The 20,836-nt window shown below is 36.4% G+C and overlaps 2 long non-coding RNA genes across 6 annotated transcripts; one reads left to right on the top strand and one right to left on the bottom strand.

Moving 5' to 3' along the window:
• Positions 1-1,630: 1,630 nt before the first annotated feature.
• Positions 1,631-15,256, bottom strand: LOC135301435 (uncharacterized). Of its 5 annotated transcripts, none has more exons than XR_010363205.1 (4): positions 11,580-15,256; positions 9,686-9,832; positions 9,547-9,602; positions 1,631-6,487 (listed from the first exon to the last, which is right to left on the bottom strand). It is a non-coding gene; the product is annotated as an uncharacterized LOC135301435 (long non-coding RNA). The 5 variants fall into 5 exon arrangements; XR_010363203.1 differs by having other exon boundaries at positions 1,631-6,474; positions 11,580-15,255; XR_010363204.1 differs by lacking the exon at positions 9,547-9,602 and having other exon boundaries at positions 1,631-6,474; positions 11,580-15,248.
• A 213-nt stretch (positions 15,257-15,469) lies between these two features.
• Positions 15,470-20,488, top strand: LOC135301480 (uncharacterized). The gene is made up of 2 exons (XR_010363219.1): positions 15,470-15,724; positions 17,190-20,488. It is a non-coding gene; the product is annotated as an uncharacterized LOC135301480 (long non-coding RNA).
• The last annotated feature ends 348 nt before the right edge of the window (positions 20,489-20,836 follow it).

The raw sequence follows: 20,836 nt of genomic DNA, 5'->3' as shown, positions 1-20,836 counted from the left end.
GTACTGAATACCAGGTGCATCACAAAAATGCTAAAGCAGTCTAATTTAATTTTTTTCTCCCAGAATTTTGTCTATAGATGATGAGACATTTTGAGTGAAGCAAGTTTGTTCACCACATATGTAGTAATTTGCAATAGTTAATCTTGTCCTGAATTTTCTTTTCTTTTGTTTTCCAAGCTTCCTTCATAATTGTTCTAAAATATGCATCCTATTGAGATTAGAGATTATGATATGGTTTCCAAGTAATTCCTTTTCTTTTTCCATCTTAATACAAGTACTGGATTTGTAATTGGCTAAGCATTTGAAGTCATCTGCAACTGCTGCCCTTCATTCAGGCCAAACATTATTAATGACAGAATATTTTTGCAAATTGAAATTTTTTTCATATAGCAATTATCAAACATTCTTATGAGACTGCTAACTAGAAAAAATAGGCTAAAGTTCCATTTTGGTATGATTAATATTTGTTAGAGTTCAAGATACTGAAGTACTAAAGGTACTTTGCTATTTGGAAAAACATGTGTTACTTAAAAGGACAAAAGTTTAATATTTCCCTGAAGCTACTGAAAACTTGTTATCAGTACCTATGTGTGTGAAGTCTTTGAATATGCAAAGTGAGTGACTGCTAGTCCAAGTCTAAATCAGTTACCTTTGCTGAGACATTTTCAAAAATATGAAGTTACAGAAGGAAAATTCACATAAAAGATTTCTTCACAACTTGTGAGACAGGATGACCTGTCTCACAAGTATTAATTTGCTCAGAAAACTCACAACCATTTGTTCACTGAGACAATCTTCTACTAAAAAAAAAAGAAAAAGAAAAAAAGAAAAAACATACAACCCCTCTCTTACCCAAAGATACGCTACATCTTGCTATGTTACATGTTAAATGAAAGAAGTTCCTGAGACTGAATAGTTTTTGCCATAGCAGGAAAAGGAAGTGTTTTGGTGTTTTCTTTCTAGAAGTCTCATGCCCTGTAACTCTCTAACATATGTAGCCTGTGTGCTGATTATCTCCATAAAGAGTCACCAAGTATTATGAAATTCAAATGTGATTTAAAATGTAAAAAAAAAGCAGCATATATACCCCGATCTATCAGAAGATAAAGTGGGAAGCTGCCACATGCTGTCTGCAGAACTCACTGACAAGTCTATGCTCACAGCTATCACCTTGATTCATAGTAGTTCATTCAGATTGCCATTTTTTTAATTTACAAGGTTTCTACTGAACAAAGTTGAGGCTCCCATTACTGCAAAAATAGTTTGCTCCCATTACTGCAAACTATGAGCACAAAAGGCATGCTATTGATATCCATACAGGATTTTCTGTTGAGTAAGGGGAAATAGAAAAAGACTAAAAAAAAAAAAAAAACGCTAACCTTAACCTTTAAATTGAAAATATTCTTGCTGCTTAAAAATACTATGAAATTTACCATGAAGAGTAAGTTATAAAACTTCATTATTTTCTAACATGAGGGTTCAGACTTGCTAAAAGATGGTAGATTATATTTTAATGAAAATCTTCTTATACTAGCAGTATATTTATAATTGAGATTTGATGGGGCTTGAAACATCAGAATGAAATGCCTAAAGGAATGCAGAGAATAGAAAGATATTGCAGTGAGTATTTAGGAGGAAAATACAATCTGAAAACTGAAAATTATTAATATGTGATTTGACTTGTGTTATGGTTTAGGAATGTTATTCTCTAATTTAGTTTTCCCATTAAAACCACGCCACCACTCATTCTCCTCTCCCCCTTCCATTGGAGGCACAAAAGGTAAAGAGCATAGTTTGAGATCAAAATAATTTACTGGAAACAGCAATGAGGTAAGGAAATTAACCATAACACAACAATATTACTAACTAAAGGTGTAAAATAAAGAAACAATTTACATAGAACATCCACAACAATAAACAAATATTAGATGGCTTCCCCTACCATGTTTTCTTGACAGGAAGGAAGCCCTCCTCCCTGGAAGAGACAAGAGAATCCCTTTCCCCTGCTCCCAGCAATGACATGAAATGAAACAAAGTAATCTCCATGGTCCTGGCCATGCTCCATTTTGGATATTGAAAAAAATTAGCTCTGTCTTGTCTAGAACCAGGACAACTTGCAACAGTCACTCTAGTAAGTGTATACACTTAACAGCCAGAAGACAATTTTTTTTCCTATAACTTTCAAAATTAAGGAAGTTGTGATAGCATGAGCGGTGGCCTTTACAGATATTCAGCTACCAATTCTTCAGTGAATCACTAGACCTGTACGCTGCCATGTAGAAATAATTTCAGTATCTGCAATTACAAGACTGAAAACAAAAACATCAAGGTAGGACAAGGTAGGCTTGAACTTTATTGACCTGTAAAGTTTATCCAAAAAAGAGCTCAAGAAAACAGATTCAGTGGTTTTATTACTGTTTAATACCAGTCATGTAAAATGACTTGTACTGGGTTTCCTGTAATAAGTACTACAAACACTTTGTCTTTCAGAAATGGCACAGTGGCACAGACTGATATAGAGTCCAAGAAAGAAGATGAACATGCAATTCAATATGATTATCAATAGATTATCAACTGATTTTCAACTCCCTGAAATTATTTCTTCATTGCACAGCCCCTTTTATTAGAATTAGTCCTAAATTGTTGTCATTGTAAAATCCAAATTAGCTCTAAAAAACAAAAACAAAAACAAAAACAAACAAAACCAAAAACAATACAAAAGAAGGGGGGAAAAATCATACTCTTCAATTACAATATTTAGAAAGATTGATTTTTTAGAAAACAAAAACTACTTCTAAAGGCATGTGGTTTGTCTAAGTCCCTTGAAAGCAAAGCATACTTGTCCCTCATTCCACAAGTTGACTTGCTAGTATTCTCCAAATCCTGCTTCCACAACTGGCATTAAAATCTTCTCTGATTTGTAAAGTCTTTGAGGACCTTCTAGTTCACCTCTTCTTCATCAAGGTCATCTAAAAAAGGCAGTTGCTTCCCATCCCTAAGAAATATATTTATATATTCAACTCAAAGAGAGTGAGAAGAGTGGCAAAAAGACTCTTCTATTATAATTAATTATATATCTATAATTACTACATAATTCATCCAAGTAAATCTGTCCTCTTAACTCTCAAGACTGAAAGATTTGGAAGATGGGAAGACAAAGGTTATGGTGACCTCTTAGATAAAGCTGAAATTTCATTTTTGTCCCTAATTTCTCCTTCTCTCAGCTTTCCAATACATATATTATCTGAATGAGTTCAAAGAAAGCTATTGAAAGGAATGCTTTCCTGCTCTGTTTATAATCCTGGAAAATAAGAAAGCTATCTGTAGCACAACCTTTGATTTGTTAAATCTGCTGCTACCTCTGCTCCTTTTTTCCCAAGCAATTCTGTTACATTCCATAAATTACAATTTTGTTGAAAAATATTTCACACAGATTAGGAAGATTGTAATAGGTCTTTCCACCTATCCACAGGATTTGAGGGGCATCCATGGGTATATGTAGCAGAAGCAGTCAAAGAAATCACCTTAGTCAGCCATGCAAAGAGGCAGAGAGAAATACACCTACACTTCTGTCACTCCAGTCCACAGCCAAGCGCCATAGCACAGCCACCTCTTTGGTAAATTTAAGCTAAAGCCATGTTTTCATATGTGCATTGTGGTAGAACTGTACAAAAAAGGTGCCTTTCCTAGCATTTGTCATCTCCTTGATCCCAGTCTGCACAATCTGAAGACATGATTGCATAATGAGATAGGTCAAAATTGAAATTTAACAAAGGACTGCTTCTTTTGCACTTTTATTCCAAATAAATACTATGCAGTTTCCCTAGTTTCCAATAAGCCAAATATGACTACTATGAGCAGTCTGAGAATGTCTTGACTGACTTCTCATAATGCTTTCTGATTTGAAATGTATTATGAGTTTGAACAGCTGTATATAGTGTGTAAAATAAATGGAGTTAAATGAAGAAATTAAAAACTAGACTTTAAAGTTAAAATAACATCTATGAACTCTGACATTTCATTATAATATTTTTTAAGAAATAGTATTGCATCATTTTGTAACATTTCTTAGAGTAGTTGTATCCTGGTTCTTGGACTCCTTTTCATGTCTTTTACACTGTGACATTAAAATATGTGAACATACTGTACACTAATACTGTCCTTAATACAAGTTTGGATGACCTTCACAAATTAAATTAAATTGTTATCATATTGCAAAGACAATCTCAACATTAGATGTGTTTCCTGGTGTTAGCTCAATTGGAATGTTCTTGGCTGAGAGCCAAGGTCATTCTAATCCTGGCAAAGCTAAATAATTATATTTTAAAATTCTCATTGTCTTCTCTGTTCTTATAAACTGAGAATCCAATCTCTTCAATGCTGTGAATTATACTAATTCTATTTAAGTTTCATTGACTGCAATATTACTTCTGTGCATTATAATTAGAGGCAGTTTTGCCAGGGCACTATATTGGGACACAAGAGACCCGAGGGTCTGCTAACACTTCTCAAGGGCAGGTTTTGACTCACAATGATGAGGTATGACTGCAAAACCTTTATCCCATCAGGAGCCTTTAAATGCTTCTGAAACATTGCCAAGGATATAAGAAATAATGTTTTCCATAATTTAGTGGCATTTGTATGCTGTTATGAATGAGTATTAATAACAAATAACTAGTCCACACATGAGAAGATATTAGCTCTGACATCACTGTTACTGTAAAGAAAGATCATGAGACAAAACACTTATGCTGCTTCCTGGACCTTTCTCTTTTTTTCCCTTCTATTTTTTTTCCAAATTCCCTATAGAAGCAAGGCAAAATCCTTCAATATTTTTCCAAAAGAGCTAGCCTACTGACCCTAGCATCCTCAATTGCATGCAAGTTTGGCAATTATTCTATCAATCACTCATCATCCTTGTTTTCACTGCTAAATATGTTTACCCTCAGCTGGTCCAGGAAGTCTTCTGCTGCACTCCATTCCCATTATTTTTAAAGATGCACTTTTGCTGAAAAAGTTGCTTATTAAACACAGCACATTTGAAGAGAAAAGGGAAACAGTTTACAGGCCCTAGCATTAGGATAAAAGATTATCTTAAATAATTGTGTCAACCACAACAATCTTCGCAGTAAAGAGCCAGCAGTCCATTTTCAGGTACTGAAAAATACAACTTTGTGAGTCCTAAAGCTCACTGGTACAAGCTAAAGAAAGCACCATTGCTTTATTAACCAGTTCCTGATATATTTTGATCACATAGCTGAGAAAGTATTGAAGGAAAATAAAAGATTCCCTTTCCTATTTCTCTCTGAAAAGCACCATTTAATTTAGTAGACAGGAACTACATTTTTTTTTTAGTTTCTTTATGATATCTTTCATTGAAAAATAAAATTTGATGGGTTTGGGTTACTGTTGTTACAACAAACAGATCTGTGGGAGGTTTATATGGCTTCTTCTCATTTGAAATGTAAATTTAGCCCAGAGTTAGCAAGGGAATACATGAAAAAAATGTATGAGACCTATTGGCATCCGCCCAAAATTCACCAGTGGAAAATCTAGGTGTATAGTTCAGAACTGTCAACCAGTAAAGGATTTCAGATTAGTTAAAAATTGAATGAAAGAAGAAAAGGTGTAGCAAATCTCCATTCTGGTGGATTCAACTGGAAATTTATTTTGAAGAATTTAAACAGCAAGTGCCTCAAGTTCAAATTACTTGGCATTGGGATAAAGGCTTTATTTTTATTTCAGCTTTGAAAAGAGCAAAGGGGATTTACATTCTTTAGAAGGCAAAGGGCAGTATAACTTTTTTACAGATGTTGAGATTCTTGTTCTTTATTTAAGTTGCATTTACATGAGTGCAGATTTGAAGAAACATCACAGATAGCCAGGTATTAGGACCTAAGTTATGGTAACACTTTTTTTTCAGAATTATTCTATCAGATATATTCCAAAATTAGAACCATTGCCATAGCCCTACTATAGAGGACTTGACAAGAAAAAGAATACCTTAGAGCCCCCTATGCTTTATTAGATTATCTTAACTTCAGTATACCTAAAAAATATGATACATAGAATATATATCATACCTTTACCTCAATCAACTTTTTTCTCTTTGGAAAGGCATAGGAGGAATACCAATTGTATTAGTATGAAAGCAAACCAGTGGAAGATTCCATGTCATAACTATAATTTAATAGGAGCATTAAAATAAATTTAATAGTATAAAATCACTGATAGGGTCACAATACAACCTGACGCCATGTTGGTCAGGGTGTTGGTATCAGTCCAATTAAATCATGGCTGCAGTCCTCTTGGAGTGATAGATGTGGTTTTGTTGAAGCAGAAGAAGGTCTTCCTCGGAATGTCCAGTGGTGGTGTAGAAGCGTCTGGTCTTCCTCTGGGAATTCAGTGGATAAGGCCGCCTTTGGTGTTCCAAGCCTCAGATTATATCCAGATGCGAATGCTTGGTTCCTCCCCCTGAGCAGAACATCTCACAATGAGAAGACGTCATGTTATGAGTCCTGCAGTGAGACTTGATGGCCCATTAACAGAGACAGCTCTCTGGAGTAATGAGGGATGGGTCATGGAAGAGATAAAGAACACTGCCCCGCCTGGTTTTAACAGATGGTGATAGAATACATACTTTTGGTTACATCTTACATTGTAACCTAAGACGCCAATAAAAACTGTGTTAGTGTAGAAACAAAGAACAAAATTTTAAAGTCCTAGCAAGTAAAACTTCATAACAGTATTTTGCAATTATTTTTTATGATGCATTCAATTATTAGATCTTAATTCTTCTCTTGCCAAGCAAGAAACAAGATTACGAATCCAAATCTTCCCCATCACAACACATTTTAAATATTGTGCTGCTGGATTTCCCTCATACAACAAAAGCCAAAGGCGTAGAAGTATAGAAGTACACCAGTAGTAAAGAAGCATAGAAGTAAACTAGAAGTAAACTAGATTTGACAAATGGAGAATGTAAATAGAGCAGTTAGTGGCTTAGAGGCAACATAATGCTTCTCTCTCCACTGTGTCACAGTAAAATACAATTGATGATGTTGAAAGGATTTCCAGGATTAGTGCAGGAATTATGTCTCAAAACATGATGTTTAAATATTTCATTCTAGATTATTTAAGTATAATTTTTCTACCAAGCTCAATCTTGTTAGAAAAGGGGGGATTCAATAAAATTTGGCTGACAAGGAGAGGAAAAAAGGAGTAAAAATATTCAAGAATTCTCAATGCATCCCTTTTCTCCACAAGGATAGCAAATAATAAAACTTCCATTTAACAACATATAAAAATTAAGAAATTAAGGTATGCGTATCGGTATCACTGCAAGATGAAGTACAAGACTTTTGAAGTGCTATTTTATAGAGCTCCCATCCCCTCCAAAGCACCATATTCTTAAAATCTCAAAAACCTTCTGTAATGAAGTATAAACTTCAAAACAGCAACAAAATGCCGTTACCTTAGAAGTAGGTCAAGTTATTTTTCTATTCAATTCCATTCCACCTAATCTACATCAAAGTACTTCTAATTATTTTCTTTGTAATCAAGAAGACAATAAATTAATTCCATTGATCAAGCTATAGAAAAGTAGTCCTTTATGTTATGAATACCATCCCTTTATACAACTAAGTGCAAATTACATGAAAATGCTGCAATGTCCTCTATTAATGTTTCTGAGAATTTATTTTAATAATAAATAGCTACTCATTGCATATATTTCATATTAATATTAATAGAATAACAATATTTATATTTTATACTGGCAATATATTTGAAGGTGTTTGATGTTGATTTTGCTATAGCTATAATGATTTTTGATACAAAACCCTTCAGTTACCCCATTCTTTTAATAAGATTTTGAATGCATAATGGTGGAAAATAGCATTGAGGATATGAGAGGAAGTGTTAAGTGTGTATTGAACTATAGATGTTTTTCTTCAAAGCATGACATGCTCCAGCAACTATTCAGTGGTTTGGGGGGGGGGGGGGGGGGGGGAACAAAACAACAAACGAACAAACAAACAAAAAACCATGCAAAAAAAACCCAACAAAACAACAAAGGCTCTGAGATGTGAAAAACATTTGTTCTTATTTTGAGTTTAGGTAGCTACATTGCTATTCATCAGAGCAAGAACCAAAATCAAGCACTGTGAAGCAAAAATACCTAACACGCCTTGTCCTGCAATTTGTCTAACCATATCAAGTATTAGTTCAGCAACTACTATTTTGTCAAACTAGCATGCCACCAAGGATTCAAACCTATTCCTAGAAGGTGCAACCTGGCTTTCAGGTCAGAAAAGGCAATGTGATCAAATTGGCATTGTGCTGCTCCTACCTCAGCAGCACTACAAAAAGGAAAGCATCAATCTGGAAAGCAGCCTGATACAAAGTACACTTTGAGCTCTGATACAAACACGCATTAAAAACAGTGAAGCAAAAGCTTCTCTTTCCACTCTGAAAATTTATTTCACAATGCTACTATTTTAGAACACAAGAAAGGTACTTAGGCATTGTTTTTCAATAACTAAATGGATTAGTAAAATCAAACATAATAAAGTACAAAATGTTGTAAAAGAGCAAAGAATGGTGTATTTTTTTGAAGTTTTTTGCTGGCTTTACAACTTAAAATAGAAGCTCTCGCCACCATGATTTAGTCCTGGAGCAATGAGTAAGCACAGCCCGAACTCAGAAACTGAAAAAGGAAAGCCCTGACCTTCTGAAGCCTAAAACAATTCAATTCCTTGACTGTATGTAACCCAGAGGACCTAATCCTGTTTTGCATTTATTTTCTTAGCTCTTTTAGGCTTTCATTGTGTATTTTACTCTTTTACACATTTCTTTTTTGTGTTTTTATTTTTTATTTTTCTCTTCCTTTCCATATTTTCATCTCCGTGTTATTTCTATATCTCTCTTCTAGCATAGTAAAATTATTAATATTTATGACTTGAACAGTCTAGTTAAGAAGTGTATCTTTGAGAAGAATATTCCTTCTGACAAAAAGCTGAGTCTGTGATTCTTTCCAATTGTCCATTTCTGAGCTAAGATAACATTGGGTATGTCACTCCTATAGGCTCCATCAAGACCCGTTTCTCCCTACTGTCATATTACTATTTCTGTTTGACTTCTTAAATTGTATAAGTTAGCAAGCTACTTAAGGAGTCCATTCCTCCCAAAGATAGCCTTATTAACACTAAAATTATTTTCTTCACATCTTTATTTTTTCTGAAGTAACCTATAGGCTGGGTTTTTCAAATCACTTAGAAGATGCCAGGGGAGCACAGAAGATAATTCCCCAGTCCTCTAATTTGTTGAGGTGTGTCTGCAGGGTCTCCCTGCCTTCAAGGGAGTCAACATTTCCTCCAATTTAGTACTGTCTGCAAACTTGCTTAGTATCCTTTCCAGTCCTGCAACCAGGTCATTAGTGGAGTTTCTGAAGAGCACAGAGCCAAGGATGGAGCCCTAAAAGAACTCCACTAGTAACAGGTAACCACTCTGGACCAGATGTCACCAACCTGTGAGCCAGTTGCTTACCCATCCCATGATGTCTTTAACCAGATGTAGGCTGGACATTTTTTTTCTGGAGGATACTGTGAGAGACAGTTTGGAAAGGTTTACTGAAATTCAAAAAAATTACATCATCCGGCTTGCGCTGACGAACTAGATGGATTACCTTGTCATAAAAGGAAATCAGGCTTGGCAAGCAGGACTCTCCTCTCAAGAAGCTGTGTTGACTGTGACCAATTCCTGTACCAAACAGGTCCTTCATATCCATTATTTGTCAGGTCTTACTACATTACAATAAGTTGTCGAAATTCACCTGTATTTAAAAACAAAACCTGATAGTTGATGTATACAGACAGAACTTGCCAAAGTGCTACAGTCTTGGAAGGACTGGTGTGTGCAAAAAAGAGGTTATTACTGACAAAACTTTGGTGGACAACTCATTTCTTTATCTATATGGACATTGCTCCATATAGGAGTGAAGTAAATGCTACCTTGTAAAAAAAAAAAAAAAAAAAAAAAAAAAAAAAAAAAAAAAACAAAAAAAACCCAAAAACATCAAAATGAAAACAAAACAAAACCAAGCAGTTCTTGAGCAGGTAACTTTCCACAGGCAGTTTAAGGCCTAAATAATTCATCTCCATCTTTTCAACAGTTTCCAGAAAATGAGAGACCTGAGAAGGGAAGAATCTTTACGTACCCTTTCCAACCACAATTAATATTTTCAAAATCTAAAGTGTCTTGCAAGTTGAAAACTACTATATTAGAAGGTTGGCATCAGTGTGTAAAAATCAGGGCATCTCAATAATTTTAGTAAAGAGAAAGGAAGTATATTAGCAGGCTCTCCTTATTATAGAATATCTTTTAAAAAAATTTATTTCAATTTTTATTGCTAATAAGAAGACAACTGATGCTAATTAAAACATAATTCTGTCATTGCTTTGCCCTCCAACCTACAAAACTGCCAAGAAAGTAACTAACAAGAATTGCAACTAACAACATTTACTGTAATTACAATTTAGAAGAGACTAGCAGATGTGATGAATGATGTCCTTTCTAAGCCAGTCTGTAAAAGATTTCTATATGTGTCTAAAGGCAATGAGCTTCCTACAAATAGAGATATGTGTACATTTTTGTAAGATGTATAATTCTTCTTTTATTTGGAAGTACATTTACACTGTATGAAGGAGCAAAAAGGAAAGCCTGTATTTAAAATAGTAGAAATTTGTTCTCAAAACCATAAAAATTGGCTAGAAGACTTAGGATAAGAGTTACTACTGAAAACTAATTCTACTTTAAAAAAAAATTACTGGATTTTAATTTGACCTCATGTCACACAAATTATCAATACAACTTCATGGAAATATTTTCCATTTATTTTCAGCCAAAGCTGAAAAATTTCTGCTAAAAATATTGTGAGGAGAATATATTTATGAAAGTAATGCTTTAATCAAATATACATTTCTTGCAGTTTTATGGCAATTGAAAATTAACAAAATTGCGAGCATATATTTTATCCAACGTCTTGAGTCTCACACAAGATGAAATGTTCTGGAGTCTAACCTTTCTGAGGTACAAAATCAAAAAAATTCTTCCAGGTTAGTTTTTGTAGGTTGTTTCTTTTTATATATAATTTTATAAATATGTATCACTCTCCTAAATTCTTGGTTATTACCTAGTTTAACCATGTTGACTCCTCTTTTGAAGACATAGTTCTAGAAAAGAAATAGGAGATTCCTTGCCTTTTGCAGATGCAAACCTTAAGTGAATTTATTTGGCCCATATATTTGGGACAATGATGGCTGCCAATGCCAAGAAGAACTAAGTAGAAAAATTAATCCACATGATCTCAGCTAACCATCTCAGCTTTTAAAATGTCATTTGAGGGGAGGCAGTGAAAAGCTCTGAAGAGAGACCACCATATCACAAAAGAAAACCAAAAAGACCTTATTTACCACTGAAAGGCATATGGCAAAAATACCTAGCTTCAAACCAAAAACAAGACAAAATGAAATAAATTTTGTTGCTGATGCTTCCAGGCTGCTGTAGAAGATCTAGCTTACCTTTGTCACCAAATGCAAGAGTAGTGCATATTTTCAATTTTGAGCTTAAACATGCCCCATTTGTATCTAATTAATTCTTCTCAGGAAGATTCTTCCAATTACTACTCCACAAATCCTGCTGGATTGAGCTCAAAACATATATACACTTACATACTCTTGTTTTGTGAAATCTATACATCCCTTTCTGTGGTAGCTAACAGCTGGCCTGAAGGCCTCACAATTATTTATAATCCAAATCTTACAACTGAAATATAACTAATTATGTAAGTGCCTTGATTATGTAACTTGACCAGTGTGGACTGTTGGAGAGCAGGTCTAGTCCACTGCGGACACGAGCAGCTATTGGCTGGTTGGCCGGGTGGCAACTGGTTTGGCCAATGGGAATAAATGCACAAACCTTCAAATCCATGCAAGGAAAAGATCATTCAATAAAAGTTGGCTGTTGTGCATGAACCTTGATGTGTTTTGTCGCATTCCTGTCTCCAACACCAGTGATACTTTTCTCCAGCCTTCAGTTTTAAGGCAACAGCAATCTGCATGATTGCAGGGGGACATGAAAAAATACTACCATGTTGGATTAATGTAGGATTCCCAGGGATATCTCTCAAACTTGTCCTCAACACAGAGTTTTATTTAACTATTATTAAATGCATATTTGCCATTTGAGACAAATGTTCAGTGTAACACAAAACTGACAAAAAACTTCTTGGACAAGTCTTAAAACTCTTAACAGATGCTACAAAATTACCACAGAATATGTTTAACAACAGTACTATTTGTAAATATTGTCTGTGATGGTACATTTGATGAATACAAGTGAACACTTTCTTTGACATGGAGAAAAACAGCAGTGGGCAAAGAACCATGAGTATAACTTCACACATTTCCTTTGCTACATGGTAATTCTTCTCCCCTGACTCCCCGCTATTTTTTTCTGTATGTTTGTTATCAAATTAACTGTCTTGAAAAGATGAAGAACCCTGAAAAGATTTTGTGAGTTTGGAAACATGAACCTAAAACTACAGCATGTGCCTTATGCTTTCCAGTGAGAGTGATATCACATTTTTAACAGCAATTGCTGCAGTATGACAATGTGTAGTTTTAAGAGCCAAGCTTATATGGAAGGAGTGTTTGTCTTTGGAGTTTTTCCCCTGTAATGTACATTTAATACATTAATAAATTTTATTTATTATATTTACCCTGCAGCATTCTGAAAGCTAAAATTTGATATCATTAAAATCAACTTGGCATTGATATTAGCAGATTCCTTTGAAACAGATTTTTAGTAATCTCCATAATTCAGAGGATGGAATGACTTTTATAAATTATGTGAAAAATAGAAAAGTATTTTCCTGGGTGACCAAAAAAAAATGTATTTTATTCCATTTTTTCTCTACAAAAATCCACGCAGTTTGTTTTACTGTCCCTTTAAAACCTGGGAACCAAAATAGGAATTGGAGTTTTGACACCAAGTTTTCAGGGACATGGGGATTCTCAGGTTCTCTTTAAGAGACAGGGAACAGGCACACAGAGCCCTCTTCCATTCTCACTGAGCTGCCAAGAGAGTTAGCTGGGGCAGGTTCTCTGGGCCAAGGCAGCATGAGGCAGAAGCCTTCTTTCGTTTCTCTCTGAGGTCTGTGGGAAGTTGCCTGGCCAGATCTCCAAGAAACTGCAAATTTTACAATCCAAAACTATTTCAGAGAGAGTTTTACAATACACAGCTGTACCACCAAGCTGGAGCTGTTGGGCCTGGGGCTATGGGTTTCAATGCCCAGTGAGTCTATTTTCTTTCTCCGGAACACAGCAGCAGTTCAGGACTGCAACACCAACATCAGCTGGGTCCAGCTGGTCAAAAAGAAGCAGAGGAACTAACACCAAAGGGGAAGGTTGAGCTGAACAGGGCTTCTTCATCATCTTGTCTTTGCCCTATGGGCCACACAGTTGACTAAAGAGGTAGCCATACTGGGCAAGGGATTTGTTTGTGTTTGGGGTTAGGTTTCTTGAAGGAATTTTCTTCACATTTGTTGTCATGGAAATGGCAAACAGATGTTGATCTTAGCTGGGGGTGGAGCAGTCTTTTACTGGTTTGCAGGGGAGATGGTTGTGGTGGCTGGTGCTGGACTTTTTCAGCCCAGGGGGTCTGGCACTGCTGTGAAGTTTTCTCCTGACTGCCTATTGGTGAGGCCACTGCTTACAGTAAACTGCCAGTGGACTAGGACTCACTCTGCAGCACCCATCCTCATCAGGAGAGACCTGCACCATCTGCGTGGGTATTTCCAAGGGAAAAAGACTGGGCCCCCAACTCCTCTCTCCTTCTGTCTGGAGAGACCACCTCCCAGCTGCTTGTAGACTAGAACCTCAATAGAGCCACCATTACCAGGTTACTGCACCAGACACCTGAAAACACAGGGAAACTGAACAGCCTCCAGCCCCTCTAGCTTCTCTCTCTTCCCTGGGCCATAAACCCCTTGGGAGGCTCAGGGCTCATATCCCAGTATCCCCTGTAAGCCCTAGGGGAGTCATTACAGCCCCTCTGCCTCAACACGAGCCATCAGCACTCCATGCCAGTTGTGTCCATACACCAAAGGGCGGGAAAAGGCTCTTATTGAGTTTTCTTCTTTTTTGTGTTGTTGATGTTGCTGTTGTTGTTCCTGTTGTTATGTGTGTGTGTGTGTGTGTGTGAGTGTGTGTGTGTGTGTGTGTATTCTAGTAAAGAACTGCTGTCATTTATTTTCCCCTATCTTTGCCTGACAGCCCCATAATTTCAGAGTTATAAAAATTTGTAGGGAGGCAGTCAGGGGGTCATCTTCTCCATTCAAGGAAGATTCCTGCCTTTCTTGGCAGATCCCTCTCTTTTAAAGGACAATCCACCATATTGTTTTGGTCCCATGGAGTCCACAGGATTCAGCACATTAATATCTAGTGCTTATTATTGTTATCTTAGTTGTTGTTGGTTTGGTTTTTTTTTTAGTAAACAGTTATTTTTTTCACTTACTTCTCCTTACATTCATTTCTCCTTATTGATGAAAGGGTTAAATTGGTGTAAATTATTTAAACTAAAGGGGAGGGAGCTTGCTTCCCAGGCTCCACCCTGTAAATTGTCTTAAACAAAGACAAGTACGCAATGAATTTTTTTTTACCAATATTTCATTCCAAATATTTTCAGAATTTAGTGAATAAATTTTGAAATTTAATGTGAGAAATTTAAGTCATTTGAACTTCACAAATTGATTCCTTACCCCTCAAAGGGAAGTTGACAACGTGAACAAACACAGGAATTATAAGAAAATCCTGAGTCTTTAGGTTCACATCCCTAACATTCAGTTCAGGTCATATGTAACAGTGAACTGAGTCCCATTTTAAAAACAGATAGGTTTAACAAGCCTTAGACATTTCTGTCTACAGTGACAAAAAAGAAAAAAATTGTCCCTACTGTAACTACTTGTTCAAATGTTTGAAAAGCTCAGCTTTTAGCTGATAGAAATGTTTCTCCTGTTTTTAATATTTAAAGAGATCACATATTTATAGAAAACCAACATTTATTTTTCTCTTATAAAGCAAGGTTTCTATGCTCCCATTTATCTCTGTCCGCAAGAGCCTCAATTTGACATCGTACACACTATTCATATGAGACATGATCAGTTTGTTTTAAAATTACATCCAAAATGACATATCCTTACTGGAAATACCTCATGCAATACAATTAAGGAGTTTCTGCCTTTTTCATGGTAGTTAATTGTCACAATTTTGGAGACAGACCAGTGACAAGACACACTGAGTTCATGCAGCAAGACTTCACTTTATTCAGGTCTAGCTCCCTTATATACCTTAGGAGCCCATGAGGTTAAACCTCATTGGCTGAGCCTGTTACTTCCTGCTCAGCCAGCCAATAGAAGCCTGAGTCTCCAATGGCCTGGGCCCACTCTTAGTGATCATATTATAGAAGTCAGGTAGTTATGTAACTGGTCACATATTTCTGTTATAATTTTATAATTATTTATCCTTTGAGACCTACAGGCCAGCTGTAGGCCACCACAGACTGACTGCAGCGCACCATTTCTCATCTGCCTGCATCACTTGAAGAAGGGGGAAGGGGTCTAGCATGAAACTAGAGTGAAGGAGTGATACTATATCGGAGAAGCGGGGTAAGAAAGGTTGTTATTTTAAAGTTTGTCCTTATTTCCCCCTACTCCAACTACTGATTGTTTTTATTTTAATTGGCAAGTGATTAAGTTATTTTACCCATAGTAAGTTTTTTTTTGCCTGCAATACTTTTTGCCTGCAAAAAAAAATAATAAAAAAAAATACATGCCCTCAAGCTTTCTCATTTCTGCTCTTTTTATTTTCTGCCCCATCCTGGGGAAGTGACAAGGGATAAGCAAGCAGCTGGCTGGGATTTTGCCTGTTTGCTGAGGCTAAGCCACAATATGAAGTCGTAAGAATGTTTGGCTTCACTTAGATGTTTGCAAAATATTTTTTCTGCTCTTAATAAGAGGAAATCATACTCTGTACATCAAAACTTCAGTCCTTGTCATCATTATAGTCACTCCTCTGAAATATAATAACTAAATAAATAAACAGATAGATAGTGTTATCAAAAAGTCATATTCCATGAAATAGATAGCAGTTAACAAGCAAGCTCTGGGTGATATCCATGGGTTAGAAAAACATTTAGGGCCTGTCATGCTTCAGTGCTCCCAGACCTGGGATAGGAAATTAACAAATCCGGGAAGTGAAATTTATTGTTGAGACCTGGATACCAGGGATGCAGAAGTTATAAACTGCAAAGATAAATTACAAAAACCAGACATGAAGAAGAAACTAAGACAATTACTGGGGGTCTCCCTATCTGGGAAAAAGTTAATAAAAAGACAGAAAATGTGGACTAATTGGCATGAGAAGCAAGAAATTGATTACCAATAGAAGACAGAATACTAATTAACGAAGGACTATGTTGTTGGTTTTCCCAGCTTTTCAGAGACGGGGCAACTGAGAGGCGTTTTAAAATTTTTATTCCATTTTCAGTCTTGACGAAGGGTGAGATATAAGAGATGTAAAACTCTATGCCATTCTATCAGAAGCCAACCTATTTACTGGTTACAATACCTTATAAATGTTTTTCAGCCTATTATCTTTTGCCACACAGTGCTGCTAATAGTTCTAATACCAATCACTTATATTTTTACCCCACATGGTCCTGCTACAATGCATCTTTCACAGTTCTAATTCTCTAAAATATCTGGTCTTTTTGCAAAGCCATATTTTGAAACTTGCTGAAACTTGTTTGTAGTTCAATATGTCTCTCAACAGTGTCATGTCTATTCCATGGCCTTCTTAAGACAGCACACCTTATCTCAGTGTTTTTATACAGGTGTACAAGACTATGTGAGCTTTCTGACAAGTTTTGAGAATTCCTTACAAATCCATTTCTCACATCATGTAACTTGTTAGCCAATGAACACTAATTCCTTTGTTTGCTAAAATCTATAAATAGTTACAAGTTTTGATAACTGATATACCTGATTTGTGGAGGGATCCCCATATAGCTCACACCTAATAAAACTGACTTTCTACCCTAACAAACAAGTGAGTTTATTTCCCGATTTTCAGCAATACCACATGTTCTGCCCAGCCTGAAAATGAGGTTTCTTTGTATGCACTGGATAATGCTAATGTTGAAGAAACTTTCTCGTCTGACCATCCAGGAACCACTCTCACCACCTAAGACTGTTACCGCTGGGATCGAAGCCCCATCACAACACATGACTCCACTGAGACAGCGGGTGCCCTGCTTGACTCTCTACACATTCCACTCACACGGATAGACAGGTTTCCCTCACCAGCTCAAGCCCAGGTTCCATGTAGCAGTCACAGATGTCTGGTTCCCATAAGTTAACATTGAGCCTTTTATCATGGTGCAGCAGCACAACAACAGCTTGTACTGATGCCGCCCAGGAAGGACCCCAAACAAAGAAATCCTTGGGCGTTTGTTTCCTTACAGTCTGTGCACCTATTCCAGTGGTGATTTTGGGTCTGGAGTCTTCTTGTCTTTCATTTGTTGCCACAGAGTCCCTGAGTGACAGATCAGCCTTCCCTCAAATTCCCCATACCCTCAGCTGTGCAAAGGGTTGGTGCCAGGTCATGGCTTGTTGCTGGGAGCAGTCATTTACCATGTGCTCATCCAAGGCACAACCTGCAACTTGCACTGCAGCTGCTCACTGAGCTGCCTGCACTGGGTGTAGTCCTCAGCCCTATGCAGCTACAATGGGTCACAATCTTAGACATAACGACTGCTAGAACAACAGAAAGATGCTTTCCCCCCTCTCAGTTCATCAGCTTAAAATCTAATACCTTCCCCACTAAGATGTCTAAAATTTCTAAAATTATTTTACCCAAATACTCTGCAATTCTACTCTATTTTGTTCTTAATTCTTTTAATGGCATCACAGTCTTTGACTCCATCTAGGAAGCAGTACAGCACAATAAACACAGTTTTGTACAGCACCTCGTGCTGAAGACTTCATGTCCACAACACATGCAGTTGGGGCTTTATTCTGGAATAGCTTTAGTCTGACCACCTAGACTGAGCACCTGTTAGTGATTAAAGTGTATGAGGTGTACTTTTGGAGCACATTTTCTGATATAGATTGAGGGGACAGGGGGATGGAGCAGGAGGGAGGGAGGAAAGAGAAAAAAAAATAGTTCCTGCACTCCAAGACCGTTTCAGGATATGAACCAAAATATTTTATGTGGTAGCAATTGGGAGATAAAGTGCATTCTTGATGCAGCCTTAAACACTACTATGTGTGTTAGTTATTCCAAGAAAGAGAAAAGAATTTCAAGAAAAAAATATCTGCAGTAAAATAAGAATGTTGTTCTATTTCCTCATATGCAATTCCACCAAAGTTAACTTTATTAAATATGTCAGATAAGGCATGGTAAAAAATCCTTTCCCTTTTATTCTGTATGCCACATAATATTTGATGCTTAGAGTCACAAAGCCCAGTGTAGTTCATAGATTGGATCCCTTATCCCAAACTTCCTATTGAAATAGGTATGTAACATGATGTCCAAAAAGAACTATTTTTCTACAATAGGAAATTGAAGAAATTACTACAATATAATGTCAATTATTTAAATAATTGTTATATATCTTAACAGATATATAAGTTTCTGGATGGCTTATTCCTCCTATAACCTAGTACTACTGATTTCACCAAATATTTTCCAACCACAGTCTTTCAAATAAAGAACAAATAAATACCTATATTATGCAGCAAGATGAAAATAATGGACGTTCTGTACTCAAAGTAAAGGGGAAACTTAGGACCGTGAATATTTCTTCTTTCTTAAAAGGTTACCACTTCATTGGTCACAGAAAATTAATATAGTCATTGTACACAAACATATACTATAGTATCCATCATTTGCATGTCAACAGATGTGTTACACAAAAGCCTGCTAAGGTAATTATTCTATTTTCAAAAATATCTCACCTTGGAGTCACTGGCAGGCCTGGAAACCATAGCTTTAAACAAATGTGAACTACATTTATGAAGTTGAAAAAACAAATGGATTTATTTTTGGCTTTTGCAGCATCGCCACCAAGTAAAATTTAGCATCTGTAAATGGTCTCTGTGTCCAAGTGAATGGATTCAAGTCTTAGCTTGAGGGGAGCTTTATAGCTGGCCCCCCTCCAGAGTCTGAGGCTTCAGGCTACATTCCTAGGATTTGCTGTGCAGGGACTCTTTTCTACTGTGACTAGGTAGCTCTCTGTTAGAACTCACGGCAGAAAATCAATGTCCTTTTCATATTACTTGCTGTGTTTTTTTAACCTCTCAGAGCTCAAAACCCAGAGAGGCCGTATTTCATTCCAGTTATATATCATACTAGCAATTTCCTCTTGATTAACAAAAATGCTACCAATGTTTACTAGTCATCCTACCCTAATGCTCATGTGCATTCATCACTTCTGGACTGGCAGAGATAGCAGTGTGATCTGTCCAGGGAGTAGAACAGATGTGTTCCTGGGTCAGCTAACTTGGCAACTGTGAGACATAAATACAAGATAAAAATATCATCATGTTGGGGAAACACTTAAGAAAAATGTTCTAACACCTTCTTTAGCAACTCGTAGTAGAAAAGAAAAGATGAGGGCAGGGGAACTGTGATCCTTTATTCTTTTTCCTCCTCTGGCCTTTGACTAGAAAAAGAGATGACAACTACAAATTCAGAAAGACACTGGTGGTGGTACCACACCTACATTTTATCCTCCAAAATTACACATACAAATGTGTGACTCGAGCCGCTGAACAACAAGCTATTACTGTTGGCAATGCTGCTTGATATTTGGTTAGGAAAGGGCAGACTTGGAAAGTGTTAGGACCTGACCCTAATGAGTTCTTTACAAACCTTCTATGCCTCAGTCTTACAGCAGAGTGAGGTAAACATGATCCTTGCAATCCCAGCTCCCAGCAGTTTTTGCTTCAGCAATCCCAGTTCTCAGCAGTTCAACCAAGGTGTAAGCCATGAACACTCATCTCTATAAGCACTCATGCACTATTACCTAGAATATAAAATCACTGAAGAATTGAGGGTTTATCTTGTTGTCATGGTTTAATCCCATCTAGAAACTGTGTACCATCATGCAGCTGCCCACACATTCCCTCATGCAAACCCAGTGGGAAGCAGAATCCAAGAGGAAAAAAAAGTAAACTTCATGGCTTGAAATAAGAACAAGATCAATGAGAAGGAGGAGGAGAAGGAAAAGGAGAAGAGAAGACAGGTGCCTAAATTACTTGTGGAATTAGAAGTATGAAGCCACAAAGCAACTTTTAAACCTTTAAAACTAAATAAAAGCATTAAAGAATGCCAAAGTCAAAAAATAACAAAAAAAACAACCAAACAAACAAACAAACAAAAAAACAAAAAACAAACAAAAAAAACCCAACAACAACAAAAAAAAAACCAACAAAAAAACCAAAAAAAAAAAAAAAAAAAACACTTAGGCCAGGATTCAGGATGGCTTCCTGAAATTATGAGGAAAATATAACTAAAATACTGATGGCTTCTTTTCCAATAAAAGGCTAGTAGAAAATTAAAATCTGAAGCATATAGTACGTAGCTGTGATCTGCCATTCAGAACAGCCATTTTTTTTTTAAGACACTTTTCAATGCTAGATAAGGAATTTCAGGTATTTTCTGTTGTTCTAGTTATTTTGCCTTCACCAAATCAGTAAGACATTGACTTGGATTGC

The sequence above is a fragment of the Passer domesticus genome, chromosome 1, assembly GCF_036417665.1.
Source record: "Passer domesticus isolate bPasDom1 chromosome 1, bPasDom1.hap1, whole genome shotgun sequence".
Lineage (NCBI taxonomy): Eukaryota > Metazoa > Chordata > Aves > Passeriformes > Passeridae > Passer > Passer domesticus.
Note: the sequence above shows the minus strand (reverse complement) of the source record. Positions and strands in the feature narration are given on the sequence as shown.